This window comes from Bombus pyrosoma, linkage group LG7, assembly GCF_014825855.1.
Source record: "Bombus pyrosoma isolate SC7728 linkage group LG7, ASM1482585v1, whole genome shotgun sequence".
NCBI lineage: Eukaryota > Metazoa > Arthropoda > Insecta > Hymenoptera > Apidae > Bombus > Bombus pyrosoma.
Genome location: NC_057776.1, coordinates 18753543 through 18772953, shown reverse-complemented (window position 1 = coordinate 18772953; position 19411 = coordinate 18753543). Strand labels below are relative to the sequence as shown.

The 19411-nt window shown below is 38.0% G+C and overlaps 1 protein-coding gene across 3 annotated transcripts in view; it reads right to left on the bottom strand.

Annotated features, from left to right (window-relative positions):
- The window catches only part of LOC122569065 (BAI1-associated protein 3), a 123860-nt gene extending 108400 nt beyond the window's left edge, over window positions 1–15460 (bottom strand). For 2 of the 3 annotated variants that reach the window (XM_043729528.1, XM_043729530.1), the window contains exon 1: window positions 14599–15460. The gene's annotated coding sequence lies outside the window, so the exon portion shown is untranslated. The remainder of the gene's footprint in view (window positions 1–14598) is intronic. The other variant, XM_043729529.1, reaches the window with a different exon arrangement.
- Window positions 15461–19411: the final 3951 nt, after the last annotated feature.

Here is a 19411-nt window from a genome sequence, read left to right as displayed (position 1 = left end):
GAAAACCCCGAGTGAAGTTATACTCAACCTACTATCTGTGGCCAAATCGTGATACGATATCAACCTTTTTTGCCCCAGAAACATAAGGGAGGCATGAATGAATAGAAATCGTGTTGAAAGCGAAAAGTAGGTCAAGAAAGCAAGGGAAGCGATTAAAACTCGTAAGTCGAGGAAATTAGAAATTAACCTGGTGGTAAAAATTGTAGGCACGTAAAAGGGGAGAAGAAATTTGCATTGTGGAGCCGATTATAATAATAAAGACGGGGAGGGAGATGAAAATGGAGATGGTTGAGTGAATTCTTACTTAAATCGGTATTCGGATAAACCTTCTACTTGTGTAATTTACAACCAAGCTAACGGTCAATGTACCATACGAACAACAAATAATACATTCGCGTTTCATTTATTCCCTGATCTGCGATAATTGCTCGATCAGTTGAATTATCATTCGCGTAATTTTTCACTTAATTAACGATCGCGTGATATTCATTGTTTTCCTCCTGCTCTGGCACAGAACGAAACACATTGCCGCAAACATAACGTTCACGGTACCCTTTGATTAATATTCACATCGTTTACCAAAGCGTGAATTCGACACTACAAAATTTCAAAAATACCAACCGGTGAAACGATAGAGATTAATTCGATTTCCTTATCAACGAAGAGCTGAATTTTGCGTTCACCAAGTGGAATAATATTAATTAATTCTACGATCGCACGCGCGTACGAGTTCCCTTTATACGAGGTAAATGTTTCTATGCGTCGATGCATACGGGCACGTGGAAATATAATGCTGTAATTTCAATCTGTTAATAAACGTCGTTATGTAATTTAATGTCGTTAAAGATGTAAGGGTTCGGAGTTAAAAACTTTCGATTTCACGGAAATGTAATTAGTAACTATCGCTTGCTGGTATCGTCGGTCGGTTAACGATCGTTATACGAATAATTCAATAAAATGATTCTTTGAAGAATTAAAGGAATATCGTGTTCGATATTACGCGTGGAAAGGAATTCTTCTATGAACAGCAGACACCAAGAGGCGATAAGATATTTTCAAGTGAATAAATAACGTGGATAATTTATCGAATATATTTCGGATTTTAAGATATTGCATATTTGTTGCAAAATATAATTAATAGAAATATTTCATTTCATTGAACTTCGTATTACCCAATTACGTTTGGTATATTGCTTCTTTCATTTTTACAATTGCAGAGTTACGACTGAATCATTGATTCTTGAACTCACGTATTTCATTCTCAGCTAACTCCGCAATTATTTGACAACATCGGTTAAAAATCTTGGATTAATTAAGCCTAACGTTTTACGTTAACAACTTTGCTATTCCCTTTAACTACCCGTACGCCAGAAACTGGAGATCTCGTATCATCGTGTCAATCATCGTCGAATTGGTCATTTGCATGAGAAACTGGAAAACACTTCGCTGGTCTCTGTTAACCGTGATACATTGCCGACCAAGTCGTTTCTCTTGCGTAAAGAATCGCTGTGTCTGTGTAATAATATTCTGTGAATGTTACTTTGTCCCTGTGTATGATCAGTAAAGAAGAAAAGAGAAGAACGTTGATACTTTAAAGTAAAAGGGGTTACGAATATAGTCTATGGAAAACGTATTAACGCAAATTGATATTTTTATAAATATAATCAAAAAACGGGACATAAATAGGAACGCAAGTACATAAGTTAAATTTACGACTCCAGGAGAATACGAGTATCTGGTTAATATTTTAAAAGCAACGACAACGGTCATCGAACGAGAAGCAATAGAAGAAATCAGACAGTTCCGTTGACTGCACGTGATCGAGATGTATAGATATCGTCTTTTTCACTCGTCCGTCTTAACTTCTACCAGCCCCTAAGCTCACTCATCGATTTCTTGAAGTACAACCCCCATAAAAACTCTATGAACTACGCTGGATCTGAAGAACTCGGTGAGAAAAGACCACTCTTTTTCCACGAGAGGAGAAAAAAGAAGAGACTCCGTGTATCTTCTCCATTAAGACGAGAACTTGGTAATCCTTTATCGAATGAAACAGCAAATTCTCCTGTTCTTATCCGGGAAACTGGTGTAACTTAATTAACTTTGCATTTAAATGCCAGCAAAAAACTTCGTGGTAATTAACAGATAGCGGTGAATGTATAGTTTCTTGTTTCTCCAGTTAAACATCGACTTTTTTCCCCTGTTTATTTCGTTTTATGGAAACTGGAATATTATGTTGAGATGTTGAAATACAAACTTCCTAATTGACTAGAAAAAATGGCAAATAAACGAACAACGTTAGTGAAATAACAAAAGCGACATTAATAATGATAATAATAAACTATTTCAATGGGATATTCGAACAATTGTTGGCGCAAACACGTAACTAGATACAAACGTATTGGTAAAATAATATAAATTATATAAATATTGGTAATGTTAATATTAAAATATTTGAACGAGACGTTCGAACAATTATTAATTGAAAAACTCGCTATAGTAACGAACACAGAGGATTCGTTGTCAATTGTAAATTACTTTTCTGGAATTATAAATGAGGTTCGACAGTGTCCCGTCCCTGTCGAATGCAAAAACGCGCATCTTCGCTAAACAATTGAAGGTAAAGGTGTGGACGGAAGAACCAAAGGAAGTCCCGTCGAACTTTCGACCGTGTTTCCCTTCAAGTTTGCCACGAATGCGAAGAATCCCGAAATGGATCGAGACGAGCAGTGGAAAATGCCGTGAAACGCGGATATTCGTTTTAACATTCTGATCGCGTTGAGAAGGCAGATAAATCGGATTAAGGTTATGTTCCAAGGGGCTTGGATAGGGTGCACACCCTTAAACCGTTCGCTTCGACCTACGATCGATATACTACATGCTGTACGACGGTTCACCTGCAAGATGGCACGAACGTTTCCCCTTAATGAACTATTTTTGACGGCGGAGAAAAGGACAGGAAATACCGGTGGTGAAAATGCGAGCGCAATTTCAGAGGGATTTCAGAACATGTTCTGTCGTGTGTAAATGTGTGTACGTGCGAATGAGTTTGTGTGGGTGAAAGCGGAGGACGAGGGTAAAACATGTCGCGAATTGAACTCCTTGTCACATAAAAATGTTGTCAACGTTGGTTGAATATTATGCTTTGGAGTGGAAGAAACTTTTGTCGAGTTTCCTTCTAAAAAGACAATTTTCTAGCGAGACGGTTCGTTAACAGCGAACGGATATTACGAAACGAATAAAAGTTATTAACAAAAATTCGCGATTTTCTCATTACTTTAATAAATTCGTCTTGTACCATGTTAAATTAATCATAAATTCCAGATGCATTTGAATAACATTCTTAATTTAAGAACTCTTCCAATAAATAATTTCATCCACGTTAATTAACGAGGAATTAATTGGCCAAAGTTGTAACAGTATCAATTTTCCTTTAAATTTCAAAATAAGAAAAAATGCGCAAGAATTTCAAAAATCAATCTGATCAACTCACAAATTTCGAAGATACTTTAAAAAAAAATTACTTCGTTTCGAGTGATTCAACCACAACTTGACGCGTGCGATTCGCTTTCGACAATTAGCTTTAGCAAACAACACGAGCGCGACGTAATCCTTTTTGCCGAGTTGATTTCTCCTCGTTTTCGTCTGAAAGGCGACACACGCTAACGTGTGTGAAAATTCGACTTCGCGTTGAATAATTAAGATATTGTCGTCTTAAGGCTGCCTTTGAGGCAGCTTATTAAATAAATGCTCGCGTAGCTTAAAAGGGATTATCACGGAAATTCGCGACGTTACGCTGTGGGAACTCTTAAAGCTGGAAAGCTGCGTTGTCGTGACGATATTCGCGTTTCTCGTTAGAACTTGGCGAGTTCAACCTTTACCGAGAGTTTTCATATCACCGCGTCAACCCAAATCATCGGTTCCCCGGCACGGAAACCCGTCAGATTTTCAACAGTGTGTCTTATAGACGTCACTATTTGCAAAATTCTACTGTTGTAGCTTTTTAATAATACACGGTATTTTTGTTAATACGTACGATGTTTTCACGACGATATTTTGGAAATTTACATACTAATTAACGATTACTGGCCTAAAAGCAAATACTATTACAAACTAATAGAAACTTTTAATTTTTTTATTAAATACCAATACAACCGATGAAACGGCAAATGAGATAAAAATGTAAATTAGCAGCTGTGTGATAAATGAATATTCGAACGGAGAAGAGTGCGAAGATATAAATGAAACACTTTCAAAGCGTCAGAAAGAATATATTATATCCGAAGATGACCCGTTAAACTTGAAATTTAATAACTGCGACTCTGTTAAAGAACGATTAATACGGTAGAGCGAATGGTAGAGTTTTATTCACTTGTAACGTCACTTATATTTCCCAAAAGCTTGTTGTTTCCAAAAGCTTGGCTTTTGGAAAGGAGGATTTTTCCGAAAAAATTGGAACAACAGAATAAATCTGCGTGCTTCGTCCGTCGATAATAGCTTCGCATTTCTAGAAAACTAACGTGTATTTTATATAGTTAAATAGTTTATAAATAATAGTTTATAAAATTAAAGAAATTCGTCGCTGTTCGTCGTTCGTCGATTCGATTTTCGACGAGCTTGTCGTTTAATAAGGCCAGAATTATTAAAACGTATTGAACGCACGTGGGTTAAATAGGGTAGCTTTTCATCCCCAGAATCCGTCCCATCGTAATTTCATCCACGAATCTGTAGTAAACACCGAGTTCCGACAAAGATATTAAATTTGACGTTTGTTCACGCGTTTCCCCTTTCATAGCTACGATTCTAATTAAATATTCGTTCAAACAGTATTAACGGATATTAATAATATGTCACAGAGAGACCTGATCGTACATAAACTTTTAAAAAAGACGTATATTCTCAGCACGTTCATTAAAATCTTCGTACTTTAGCGGAACAAGTACTCGTTACACGATCAATCGTAAACTATCAAATAGAAATGATTATTATTTGCATATTTGTCCGTCAATTGAATATTCTTAAAAAATATCGCTTATTTGACACGCGACTTTAAAACGATAAATTCAACGAGAATTACACTGGCATGCAAAAATAAGTCAGATAGATTTTATATTCTAAAAGCGACGTCTATACAAATTGTAACCGATGCTGGTTATAAAAGTACGACAAGTTGAAGAATACAGTACGATGAATAAATATTGTTACATAGTTGTACAACATAATGCAAAATTATTGAAAACATCAGCTTTGGAATATAGAACGAAAAATCTATGTAACTTGTAGGAAACCTTTGCGTACCGTTGTCTCATAAACGCCAATTTATAAATATCGTTACACGCAAACACGAACTCGTTAGTTTAACGTTTCGTTCAAGCGATTCGACCGAGCAATCTATCGGAAATCTTAAGATCTATTGTAAATCTGTTCGAATAATTGATTTGCCCGTGCCAATAGGAAAAAGTAGTATGCACAGCTGAATAACGAGTCTGAAAGCAATGTAATCCCGAGCGTTTCGTACCCGTGGGATGAATTAAGATCGAATAAAGGGAATTTCTTTCACAGTCACGTCCTGTCGCAATTACCGAGCGTGCTGGTTGACCCTCGTGACGATTCGAACGAGAAAAACGCTACGATAGAACCGGTCGCGACCATTACCCCTTCAACCACTCACAGAGAGATTCAGATCGCTAACCCGCCACGATAAGCCCCCGGTGTTAATGATTCGCCATAAACGATGCTTAACGATCAAATCGTGGTGACTTTGTGACCTAATCGCTCTATACAGTGTGCCTGGCAACGGGTAATATAATTTAAACGAGGGCGATTTAATAGGAAAGAATAACAAGAAACCGAGTTTGTGGATTCGTATATTTTCGTTTGAGAATACGAATAATAGAACGTATTTAAACCTTGTTTTCGGGGATATAAAGTTGGAAGATTGATTAAATAAGCATAAGTTTATAATTTTTTAAATAACTTTTGTGATAATGTAGCTACACTACCTTTTTTATTTCAACTTATTATCCAGCAACTTTTACTTTTTTATGATTACTCTTTTATGAAATAGTATAACGACGACAGTCAACTGTAAATATTTATGAGCGTGAAATACAAATTTCACCAACTGTATCTTTGTTATAAGTTATTCGATCAAATTGCAAAAGGATCGAATATTTTGTCTCCAACTGTTGTGAACCGTGTAGTTGAAACCAACAACTAAAAAGCTGTAGAAAGAAAAGATTCTTTTCTGCATTTTTTGTATTATTCGTTTCTTCATGTTGAATCATCTTTCAACGGGGGATACTTTGTATTATATATGATAGTTGTAGAAAAACAAGTGATATTTCGTGCTCACTGGCATCCACTTGAATCTGTGCGCATCGCGCGATATTAAAAAGTTAGGGAAAAACTTTCGTTGAATGTTCGAGTTAGTTGAGTTACTGCCTTTCTCTTCCAGTCCCTTGTTTCAATTTAGGTCACGTCGACCGTCTTAGAATTCGACATATGAAAGAAATTCTGCAGCTCTTTGCTTTCAATCCGTGTTTCGAGTTCGGTGCGTTTTCTGTATCCGCGTCCAGTTTAAAACGGCCTTTGCCGCAGGAAACGTCGTTCTGTCGCTATCGATGCTTTCGAAAATTTCCATTAACCGAGCTTCTTGCGAGCAGAAACACGAAAGAATTGAATTATTTATATTTTTCTTGGCAATATTCGATTACGAGAGCTTTAAACAAAGTAACTGGATCTGTTGTAAAATTTCCTTAATCGCTTAGCTAAATTTAAATATTAATTTTAATCCTCCGTCTTTCCTTTGTGACGCGTCATTTCCAACCTTTTCTGCCCTGCCTTGCATTAGTTTATCACGATATTCAGATTAGACTTTATCCTGTCGCTTTAAAGCGACACACGCAGCATGTTAGGCTACTGCAAAGGTCTAGATTGCTACTAATAAAAATAAAAAAGAAGAAACGAAAGAACAAGCGACGAGAGCAATATTGCAAAACGGAGTGTAAAAAACAGATAATCATTCCTTACAAATGAAACTTTAATCTTCCAATTGAACTTTCTCAAAGAGAAAAAGCAAAAGTTTAGACACGCGTACAACGACGCGCTATCTTCTCGGAGTTTTGAACATCTTTACAGCACGGAACAGCAACGATAGCAAAGTCGGAAGCGAAAAGGAAAAGAGAACCATTTTAATCAACATTTTCTTGACCGCATACGGCGGATACGTCCGATAGAGCGTTGACTCGTGCTACTGGCACGACGCGTCCACCGTGATTTTCTGGCGTTTGAATTCGTCGCGACAGCTCGTAAAACGAGGGAACGCGCAAAAAGGAATTTTCTATGGCGAGGTAAATGGGAAACGTTCGTTCGGGGAGCCGCAGAGCGTGTATCGGACGTTGGCATCCGACATGTTAAAACTAATTTTCATCGTGTGTTACAAACGACCGCGTTTTCTGCGATAATAGAAACTTGTGTAAGTTGCGCCGATCTACGTATGAAGGTAAATTGCGACTAACTGAATCGGACGAACGATTCTACGGCCAACGAGCCCTCCGATTAATCATCGCTCTTCCCCTGCTCTCGTTTAACCTGCTACGAGATGAAATCGTCGACAGATCTTGAACGGGAAATATAACGCGCGCTGCCTTTTGTCTTTACCCTCTTCGGGATATTTCATTCCCGTACGAAAGAGGCTTTGGGAGATGTGTTCCCGCCGGATTTCAGAACGAATTCTCTTTGGAAAATCGTCTACCGCTTCTGCTCTGCCACTGTTTGCCAGCCATGCGGAATATTGAATACGCGCGTGCTGAATGGAGTGATAAAGGAAACAATTTGGAACGGAGTGATGATCAAACGTGCTCCAGTGTTAACGCAACACCTAATCTAACTTTTGTTCGATTAACTTCCGATATTAGCGACGAGGTAGATTTTGTTTGGCTCAGACCTTTAAAGCTTTCTTAGAAATTATGTTGTAAAATATTGGTGCATCGATTGGAGAAAGAGATTTTATAACGAGATTTAGGAAGGAGTGGACTGGCGAGAGAAATAATTTAGAGCAAGTAAGATCAGCGTATAAAATATAAATCTCCGTTTGGCCAACGTCCAAAATCGGTAAGTGCAACTTCATTGACTTTCGATTCTTAAGGTATCATACGTGAAGGAATTGCATCGTAAAATTTGCACGTATCGATCGAAAGTAGAAATTTTCCATACATTTCCAACTTTCCAATCAGATTTGTACAAGAAACAGATTAAGGAAATTAAGAGAAGTAATTTAAGTAAGGCAACCTAGTACTTGACCGTGTAAAATGTTAACGTAATTTAAAAGGTCTGTTTAAACTTCAGGGACAACAAATAGAGCTTATGGCTTCCGATTATTAAAACGCACGAAAGAAATTGCAAAATAAAATTTTTAATTTCCGTTGAGATGATTAAGATTAAAAGATAATCTGATCGTGTTATGCATCAATGCGGTATCTCTGTTCGATTAATTTTCGAAATTCATAACACGAGATATATAAAGATGTGTAAAACAAATCGCGATGTAAAATGTTCGCGCATCGATCGAAAGGAGAAATGTTCCGAACATTTGTAAGACGCTTCGAACGAGATTTGCGCGCGGAACGGAAAAAGGACGTTCGAAAGGCTTGAAACATTAAGTAATAGCTTCCCTCCATTCTTTCTCGAAATCGTTCGGTGAGGTCAACAAGAGATTACCGCCGTATTCGAATCGAAAGACGAGCAATGCCACGAAGGCGAATGAAATCGATCGATATTCGAAGCGACATGCACTTTTCTACCAACAATTCACGCCTGACGTGATCGTACGTAATAAACTATTCGTCGTAATTAACGGTGAGAGACACCATTAACTGGCGACTTTTATAACGGTTTTATGTATCGAATATCGACATTAACGCGACATCTCGCAGGGAATAAACAGCCAGCATTATTAGCCTAAACATCGGTTATTTTAACACGCCGATATTTCACGCGAACAGCTAACGTATCGAATAAACACAGGGACACTTTGTCCATCAGCGTGACGTATACGGTTCAATTTGTAACCATTATCGCTAATTATCGGCTGAGTTTTAATTGCGCGGAGAATTATCATTTCCACGCTTTACCTTAACTTGTACAACGATAATTTGAACCTATTTGCTTTAAGGTTCAAGAATAACGCACACCTCTCTAACATCCGTTGTACGGATGATGGTAATAAGTTACTTCGTTCTTTCGTAATTAAGCAACTAGTTTTCCTGTTTCTTCCGTATTGTGTCGAGCAAGAGGTAGCGTATAATTAATACAATGTTATTACAGAATTTCAAGAGTAACTCGATAAACGTCAGAACTGATCGAGCGAGGTGGTAATCGGTTGAACATTTATACTTTGTTCGATAAGAATGCTCTAATTCTTTTACCTTTCGTATCACGCAGTGAAGTATTTGAAATTCAACAGATTTTACGGATTTAATTCTACATTTTCGAAAATTATTCCGCAATTATGCCTATTACGGGATAATAAATCTGCCGCGATTCTTCCTACGATTTTCGAACAGTCGTCCATATTTCTCGTGTAATAACTTATTTTTGACGAAGAGAACACGAACGAGCCGGGAATGATTAGGCCACGATTACAGCGCTAGTTTCGCTACGTTCTCCCTATTGTTCGGCATATTTTCTCCAATAAACGGTTCATTTGCATCGATTTCGATGGCCGGCCAGGCAGTTATTGGAAAGTGTACGGCGCCGTGGTTTCGATATTAAGCATTGGCCGTGGTTATCCGGAAAAGTCCGCAACTACCGGTCCGTTGAATTTTTATCGCAACGAAAGGAGCGCTCGCTTTATTTTCCCTTTATCGTGCATACTTCGTTCCCTACATTGTTGATCCATTATCTTTTATGGAATACAACATGTCCGACCTCGATCGATCAATATTTTATCAACTAGCATAATCAAATATTCAGAAAGTACCTAACCGAGCATTTTGTAGCACAGTTCTTCCTCCTTTATCTATCTTTCGTTCTTTCTTGTTAAACCGATCTCTGGCTTTTTTATGGAAAAAAGGATTCAGTGTGTAGACTTTACGGTTTTGTAAATTTATAATACAAACCAGGTTTCTTGGTTTTGTTTGTTGGTATTGATCGGCGTCTCTGTATCGGAAACTTTCGAAAGATAAATTCGCCACTGGCAGTATACTCTTCGGTTATGTGTTCAAGAAATTAATCAATAGTTTTGAAGCAGAATCCTCCTTCCGCTCTAGTTTTGTGTCTGTCCCGAAAATTTGGCGAACCTCTTACTTTCAAGTTCCTTTTTATTACATTTTTCTAAAGTTTTTGAATTAAATTCGATGTTCGATCTATAAAAATCGGGGATCGCTACTATCTACCTTGTAATATCGTTCGAAAGAAGGATCGTAAAAACAAATTCTACAACCAAACCTATCACCTTTCAAGCGTTACTGGCCATATTTTCCTTGTACTATCGGTTAAAAATTATAGAATTAGTCTCTTTATGCAGATACGCAATTTGAAATAAATAAATAATATAAATTATAGATTTACGATAGAGCAAGTTGTATTCGTCGATGATAAGCGCAGTTCCCATCCGACATCGATATAATAGTCGTAGTTAGCGGTAATTATTGCATAATTAAAGCCCTTGGCTCGAATGTTCATTATCAATGCGTATCTATAGCAAAGATGAGCGAAATAACTATTGTATAATAAATAGTAATAGTTTAATTCGATTAAATGTTCCGCTTTGTTGGGATGTTTCCAGGATTATTGCAAAATAGACACGATAAAAATTATGTCAAGTCCGAGACGAAGCAAGAAATTAACGTCGTAGAGAAGGAATAAAATTCAACGAATACAAAATATTCCAGAAACAATTTATGGTATTCACGTGCATGAAATTACGAACTACCAAGGTGCGAAGAACGACTATAAGGACATGAGATATAGTATCAAACTACAATGAAACGGTACGAAGCACTGTTAGTTTAATATATGTATCTGCTAGCTTTATCTTAAATTCAATGCTTTCTTGTTCCCATGGTGGCAAAATTACTCCATTATGAGTAAGATTATAAAGCAAATATTATGAAATAAATCATAGAAAATGTGGTTCACTGATTAATCCAACGACTAAAATATCTATTTGCCATTACAAGCGATCCATTCATATTTTATGCCATTACGAATACTATTAATATTCAGTATGATTAATAATATTAATTCTATTATTACGATACATTGCAGTATATCCCAGATTCTTTTCGCGAATCATATTTCGAAGTTACAACAGGATCTTTGCAATTAATTTCACAGTTACCTTTCTCTACAACAAATTCAACTATCAGAATTGTTATAATAAATTTAATAAATTTAATAAATGTGTAATCAATTCCTATTCGTGGTATATGGGAAATATCTCAAAGGATAACGAATTAAACGTTTCAATTACTAGAACAATGTTCAAATAAATAAGAATGGAACAATTAAGGCCATTTAGGAAGAAAAAAGTTTCACGAACGTCTCGTTCCTCAAACGACATCTTTATTCGCGTTGTTCCGCGAAAGCGACATACCAAGAAGCCTCGAAGCTAATTCCAGAACTGAGAAATACTCGGCTCTTTGTACGAATTTTTCTTAATTGCGGATGACGTTTTAATTAAAAACGGCGTTCAACGAAAACAAAGGAAACGGTCGAACAAACAAATTAAAGTTAAATCACTGTTGTTACGTCGCGGTCTTGTTTCATGGAAATTACGGGAAGACCCGAAGGATTACCAAAACCTCGAGATAATTGCGAGATAACCAAAAAGCTCCTGATTCGCATTTTCCTTTAACCATAGACGTCGATGCCAGCGTTTTCTGCAATCCTGAGCACGTAACATGGTAGCTACGTGATTGGCAACATGATGCCATGGTACAAACGCTAACAAAGTGAAGTTAGTTTCTGTTTTCGTCCTAAAATTTCATGTAGAAGCAAATTAATCTAGGTATAATGTACATATCAGTGACATTTAGGTTCTGCCAATAAATAATTGAATTGCACGGAGCAATCGGACAAGAATCCTTAAACAATATCAGAGAATAATTTGTAATATAATTAATTGTGCAGTTAGGTAATTGAGAATTGTAATTGCTGTTCTTATAAGATTTGACATTCGTTAATACAGCCTTGGTTATATTTTTCCTTTGAGGGTATTATACCAAGAGGGTGAAATGAGCATTTAAAATTGGACTGCAGAAAGTAGGTCACTTAATATAATGCAACGTAATTGCCTCTCTTTTCGTTGTTACAATAATAAACTGATCAAACTATATTCTCATCGTGTATGATACGATTTCAAGGGTGATGTAAATAAATTTGTTCGACATATTCCGCTTAAGCTGAAGTTGCACAAAAATACGGAACGAAGCACAGAAATACGGTTCTACGGAATACATATACTCGTTTCTTCTTTATTACTAAAAAATACATTCGTTGAATCCTTCTCGATATTCGTTGGTTATTAGAGGAAATAGTCCATAAACAACAAACTTTTCTTAAACCCATTAATAACGTAAACGATTGAAGCGACCATGTTAAGTGACCCACTTTGTATATTACACCATTCCAGTCAATGTCAGTATTTTTACAAGTCGTCTATTCCTGTCACTTGCTTGTTTTATATGACATTTGGATAAACCTTTTTCTAGCTAATTAGAAAATTTCGTTTTTCTACCACAAAAGTGTAAAAGAACACGTTCGTCGTCACTGGAAACAAAGAAGAAACAATCTGTTCCATCAGAAACACGCCCAATTACTTAATTTGACTAAAATATTCTGTCTTTTGGATATAATCAGTACCTGGTGTAAGTACCCTTCTCGAAGAAAGAGAACAGATGTAAAGATTTGTAACGAGTCTAGAACCCACAGCGGGATCGTGAAATTGCAAAGAGGTTAAAGCCTCTAAGGAATTGTTTGCCTCGCGATGAATCAAACTCCGACAGTTAAATTTATCCGCTTCGCTCAACAATAAGTCATCGTCGATGCTTTTCTTCTAGCATCGGCTCGCCTCTATTAATATCGTCTTCTGTTTATGTTTGAAAGTTTGATGAATCGCGGCACAATTCACCGCCAGTCATTTATACCCTTCGCATTAAGATTCTTTCAACTTCCGCGTGGTTATTCTTTCCCTTAACTCGAATACGGAGTCACCCCATACTTCAGGATCTCCTTATACGACTAAGATATTAATTTTCTTTCAAAGCATACTGATTTCATTCGTAAAATGAGAAAAATTGATACATCGAGTTGGAAAATCCTACGACTCGTATGAAATTTTTGTACAATGTCGGAATTTCGACAAAATTGATACATCTTCTATGTTTCTATGTTCTCAGATTAATTCATAAACTACGGAGAAATTATTTTTTTCAACGTTCATTGATACGTTCGATACATTGTCCACGATATTTGTCAACAAGAGTATTTGTATTGCGAATTTGTTTCAAACGCAGTACAGCTGGCCGTATATAGGACAAGGACACTGTATGAAACGTCCGAGGTAACAAACAGAAGCCCGTCTGACGGTATCAGGTTTATTTAAAAACAAATAGCCATACCCTCAAATTGCGTTCTCCGACCTTCAAAATCAGGGTTTGTCGATTGAAACTTTTTCATCGAAAGACGAGGCACAATTTCGCGCACACGATTACCATCGTCACCCTTCTGCCTGATTACCATTTTTATTCGCGAAAATGCGCTAGCCTTCATCTACGCTCCCTTTTTCCCCTCATCCCCCAAACGCATATTTTCCTTTTCCTTTTGAATAAAAGCAAAGACAAAGGGAAGCAAATAGAGATACTTTAGAACGAAGTCGTAAGCAAGTGAGTGGCTCGTAGAAGTAAGTACAAGTGTAAATAGCCGTAACGCGGAAAGCAAATATACTACGTAGAAAATCGTAGACACTCAAACACTAGACAAAGATTTCTCGGATTAAACTCGTCTCCTCTGTACGAAACGTTCGACAACGATAACATTCTACGGACTATGTGCGGAAATCGGAATCATTTTAATGTAGATTGACGAGATTTCGAAATATCGACGTTCGTAGAAATTCTAATTCGACGTAATTTCAGCGCAAACATCATATCACGATATAACGGTATGTGCAACCGAAAAATTTATACGTTTAATAAATTATTCCCGACGAATAACAATCTCACGTCATATCTCTGTATTCTCTGGCATTATCCTTTCAACACAAACGACGTACGACTCACTCGAAATCTAACCAACGACTCACAGATCACTCCTTACGAACGGCTTCTCAATAAGAACCCGCTGTCAGTCATTCTTCGATCGATCATTAGAAACGAAAGCACCACCTGACCACCACCATAGATCAGACCAATCCACGTTCATCGACAACGTCGAACGCGCTATCAAGTCGAGTAGCCACCATGAAACGATCTCACTTCGTTTTTTGTTCGAACGAAACTTGACGCGCGATCTCGGAAGATGTCGAAGATCGTGAACCGATATCCGTCTCTCGCTGGGCCATCGTTTAAAGTGCGCTGACCCTCGGGTACTCACCGTTTCCGCGATCGTGCGTGTCCCTTTGTGTCCACCGATGGAAAGACCCCGGGGAACAGAGTGGAGCAGTTTCACGTAGAAATCCTGACGGTGAACGGGTCGTGTCGTATGCGTGGACAAACACGGCAGAGAGATATGCGACGGAATGAAAGAAAACGAGCGTTCGTACGCGATAGAACGAGCGCGCCTAGCGGTCGCAATGGAATACCCACTTGTAGAGCCGGCGGATGACCGGGCGCGTAAACTAGACTGGCGGGTTGGCAAACAGGTGAGATGCCGTCGCGTGCCCGTCTTTCTCTGTCTCCGTTCCTCGCGCTCTTTCCATCCCACCCTGTCACCCTCCTCCAATAACCCGGCTGGTCCGTTTTCTGTCTCCTTTCCTCCTCCAGGGATTCCCCTCGCGTGCTCTTCGTCTACATGCTCCTCCCACTCCCGCAGCGTTTCACAAACTGTCTCTCTCTAACCTGACGCGAGTATCAACCCCCAGATTCTACAGTAGGCTTGTCCTTGTGGTTCGTATTTACTTCGTACGGCTTCTTATTATGGGAGAATCTAAAATTTCGGCAGATTTTTCTTTCCTTTTGCAGATTCTTCGAACCGCGCACGCAACACATCGTTCGTCGTTCCTTTCATCCGATTCTCTTCCTTTATCCGCCTCCTTAGGGGCTATTCTCACGTTACTTCCTTGTGCTTCATTATCCCCGCGCTGCCGTTTCTTTCCACTTCCATTGCACATGAAATCGTTCTGCGTGTTTTCCGGTCCCTATTTGCGTGTCTATCTCCCATCCTTGTCCGATCGAGGACGCGTTCGCGTAGCATTCGTTGTTCTCGATTCAGTATCTCCTTCCCTCGTCGAAGCAGAGAACCCTCCTATCTCGTAATTCCGCTTTTCACTCTTCTCTCTGCCGACGTTCCTCCTTTCTCTTTGTCTCCCTTTCTCTCGATCCCACCCCCATGCTCGACCCCTTCTCCTCGCCACTCTGATAACCCTACCTAGGAGCATGGGGCTCTCCCTACCCCCTGCAGGGGTTACAACCGGAGGTACTTGCGTGCGCAGCACGTCCATCGATCTATTTCAGCTCACCTACGCTCTCCTGGCAAGCCTGGCCCCTGTACCTGCCTGCTGCCTGTCCGCTCACGCGGTTTCTGGGTGCGTTCACACCGACCTAAGGTGTGGACCAACGGGACAGAGATGTTTTATTGCGATCTGGAACGCGAATCCCTCCGAGGACGATGTTAACTGCGTTCCACTGTCGTAATAACGAAGGATTTCGGTGGATCTAGCGGACGGCGAGGGTATCGACTTCCTGAGAAAACGGCAAAGTGTCGTCCTTCTCGCGATATTCGTGATAGATTGATAAGGTGTATTCGATCGCTTCGACGTACACTTGATCCGTATCATTATGTTCTCTGTTCCCGTCGTTTCACGGTCAAATCCCGATATTTTGAAAGATTTTGCCTTTGGAAATTTTGTTGGTTGTTTTATGCGTGAAATATCTTAGAATAATTCGTATTCTTCCTTTTCTTTATGCGTAAGACGCCTTAGAATAATTCGCACATTCCGCTTTCTTCACGCGTAAAATGCTTCGGAATAATTCATATCCTTCTCTGCTCTGGAAATATTATTGAAATAACAAAAAAATCGCGAAAGACCGCGTTTTACGTAATTCTGAATGATAAAACTGACTTAATGCTGAATGCGCAAACTGTTGAAATACGAATTGCTGTATTCGAGCGAAAAGGAAACCAGGACAAAAGTGGTGCAAGCAAATTCGGAAAACCGGACAAGCCACAGGGATTTCATAGATTCTGGGCTCCTAAGAAGTTTACAAATGAGATTCAGTCAATACCGGAATTCGGGGCTGACGGAACGAGGGCGGTAACGTGGGAAGACGTAGAAAGACCGAAAGTTGGATAATGTGTATTTGGTGAAACTGTTAGGGTACTTCGTTTATGTATTACGTAAACCATGGCTGATGCAGATGCACTGGCAGTTTGCTAGACGATCGCTGTCGATGCTACGAGGAACTTTGGTCCTGTTTCTTCAACCAATGTTTCCAGATTCTATGCTATTTATTCCACTATCATACATTCAACTACGTCTCTTATTCGTTTCGCTTCGTTGCCTAATAATAACGATATTGGAGTTTAATGAAAAATTGTTGCATTAAATTAATTATATTTTTCCTCCAAACGTATTTTATATGTATCAAACTTTTTAAAATAATTATAAACTATCCTCTAATAAAGGGTATCGTTAAGCTTATTAGAAACATGCTTATCACAGTGATAGATTTCAAGCTTCGATAGGTACGAATCAAAATTTTCGACGTAATTCGACCATATTACATTTGAAAATTAAACACAATAGACTCGTAGAAATGTATGGTAAATGTAGTTTGCTGACTCGACAAGGAGGTTTATAAAATGTAGGCAAGCCATTTATTAAATTTCCCGGACCAATCAGCCTATAAATTTTAAGCTAAGCTGGAGATAAAACCTGATGTAGTTAGGAACACATTCAACCCGGGTAAAGGCACCGAATCACGGCGGGTCTACGACGGATCGTGGATCGCATTTCCACCGATTTTCAATCGTCCAAATAGCATTCGTATTGGCACAAATCGTTCGTGTCCGTTCCTGATATTATATATCGCGTTCGTTTCGCTTCTTTCCCGAGCTTTATGCCGCGCACAATGAAATTCCCAATCAAAGCGTGATATTCGTTCGAACACATTTGTTATCGATGCGGTCCGAGCCTTTACCATGTGACAGTTTCGATAAAAGAAAAAAAGAAAGAAATAGTGGAAAGGAAGGAAAAAACATAGAGAGGATTTAAAGAAAATTATTCCTGCGATATTAAATCTACGCGCTACCTCTTTTTCGGTATATTAAGAAACCATGTACCTTAACCATTAGCAGTCTTAAAGTACGTGCCTTAATCATAAGTAAACGATATAATTTCATTAACATAACGTCTCTTGTAAAATGAGGAATTAATAGCCTATGAACGAGAAGTTTATATTCTACAATTCGTGACTTGTCGATTCATTAATATTATTAGCTATTAAATTATTATGTAGGAGAGTCCAAACTCTCAGTTTAACACAAAGTTATCACCCTTTGAAAACAGCTAAAATAAAAATCAAATATGGTATCCTATCATAATATTCGAGAGTTAACGTTAGAAGAAATGAAAAGCTGTAATATAATATACGCCTCGGTCTTTTCATATAAATTACCTACTTGTTTTATCTTCGATTAACGGCACTGCTCTGAAAATGGAGCTGACGTAGAAATACGACCGGTTAATGAAAACTATTGGTTCCCGTGCAAACGATCTTACAAATGCGAACAACGATGACGGTAGTCGAGTATGCGGGCGTTACAAGGAACAAGTGGAAATCTTTATTCAACGACCGTCTACATTCCAACAACAAGCCTCTTTATTGTTTCCGTGTTTCGATAGCTCTTGTTTTGTTCTCAGTTATGCTTAACTTATTGAATCGTAGAATTTACGATTACTTTTCGTTTCATTACTTTTGCTGCGATGATAAACCTGTGCAGTACAAGAATAAAGAACTGTAATTGCATTTTTCAACGAATTTCATTAACTCTTAAACAAATTAAAATATCTTGACTGAATAGATATAAATAATGGAAATATATAGAAGTAAAATTTGATGGAAATCGTGTTAGTTTCGAATATTATTTTTGAAGATTTCAAAGTTACAAAGTTGCTTTTATTATTTAATTATTGGATTTTCCTACGTTAGGATATCGTGTATCTTCTGTCTCATTTTCTTCGACTTGTGTTACGTTCAACGCAATTTCCCACGGAAATGTCAACTCGCACGAACAGCAGGACGCGAACGATCTGTTACAGAGACAGTAATAGTTTCAGGTCTCGTGAACATTTCAAACGTTGACTCGGCCAACATGTGTTGCATCTCTCGCGCAAAATATGACGTATGAGAAGATGTAACGTATAAAATTTCTATCTATAAACTATCTTTTTTGATGTATTTCACTTCATCGAGTTTTAGAACGGATTCTCACAATTTTTCATTAAATTCAACAAATCCTGCACGATCATTAAGAGATTATTCGGATCTGTAGTAATGAAATTCTTCGTTTGTATCAATGAAACATTGTTAGGAAATATTCTGCCAAGTGTTTTGTTAAAATTCAAAGATTTATGAAACTGAATATTTCGAATGTTCAATTTCCTCTCCTTTGAAAACGAATAACTTCGAATCTCTTTAATGAAATTCTATTGCAACGATAAAATCTTATAACAGCGAGAATAGCTGTTCCCTATCCAACAAAATATTTCATACGACAATCTATATATTTCTATTTTTTCATTTGCATTGCTGTAACGATATAGCCATCGTACAATCAAAAAGCTCTAATTGGACGACTTTACTGTTCATTAAAAATAGCATATAAAAACTACCAAGCTCAATAGCTCTTTTCTACAATTTAATATCACCGAAACCCCTGTCCATCGTTTCTAGCACGGATCCCTCAAAACTTTCAGAATCACTCGACAAGTTATTCAACCCTCGTGGCGAATCATCAAAGTGTCGGTCGTAGAGCGAAATTTATTTTTCTGACATGAAAGTTCCTTCGGAAATGCGGCCAGTTCAAACGCGTTGAATTTACCTTTGAACCTGTTTAAACCCTACCGTCTTTTGCCTCAAAGGTACGTATTACAGGACACGGAAGAACAATGAGGTGAAAATTCACATTATTCTACCACGTGTATCTAAAACGCGGAAACGTGTTTAACAGTTCAAAATAGGTCGAA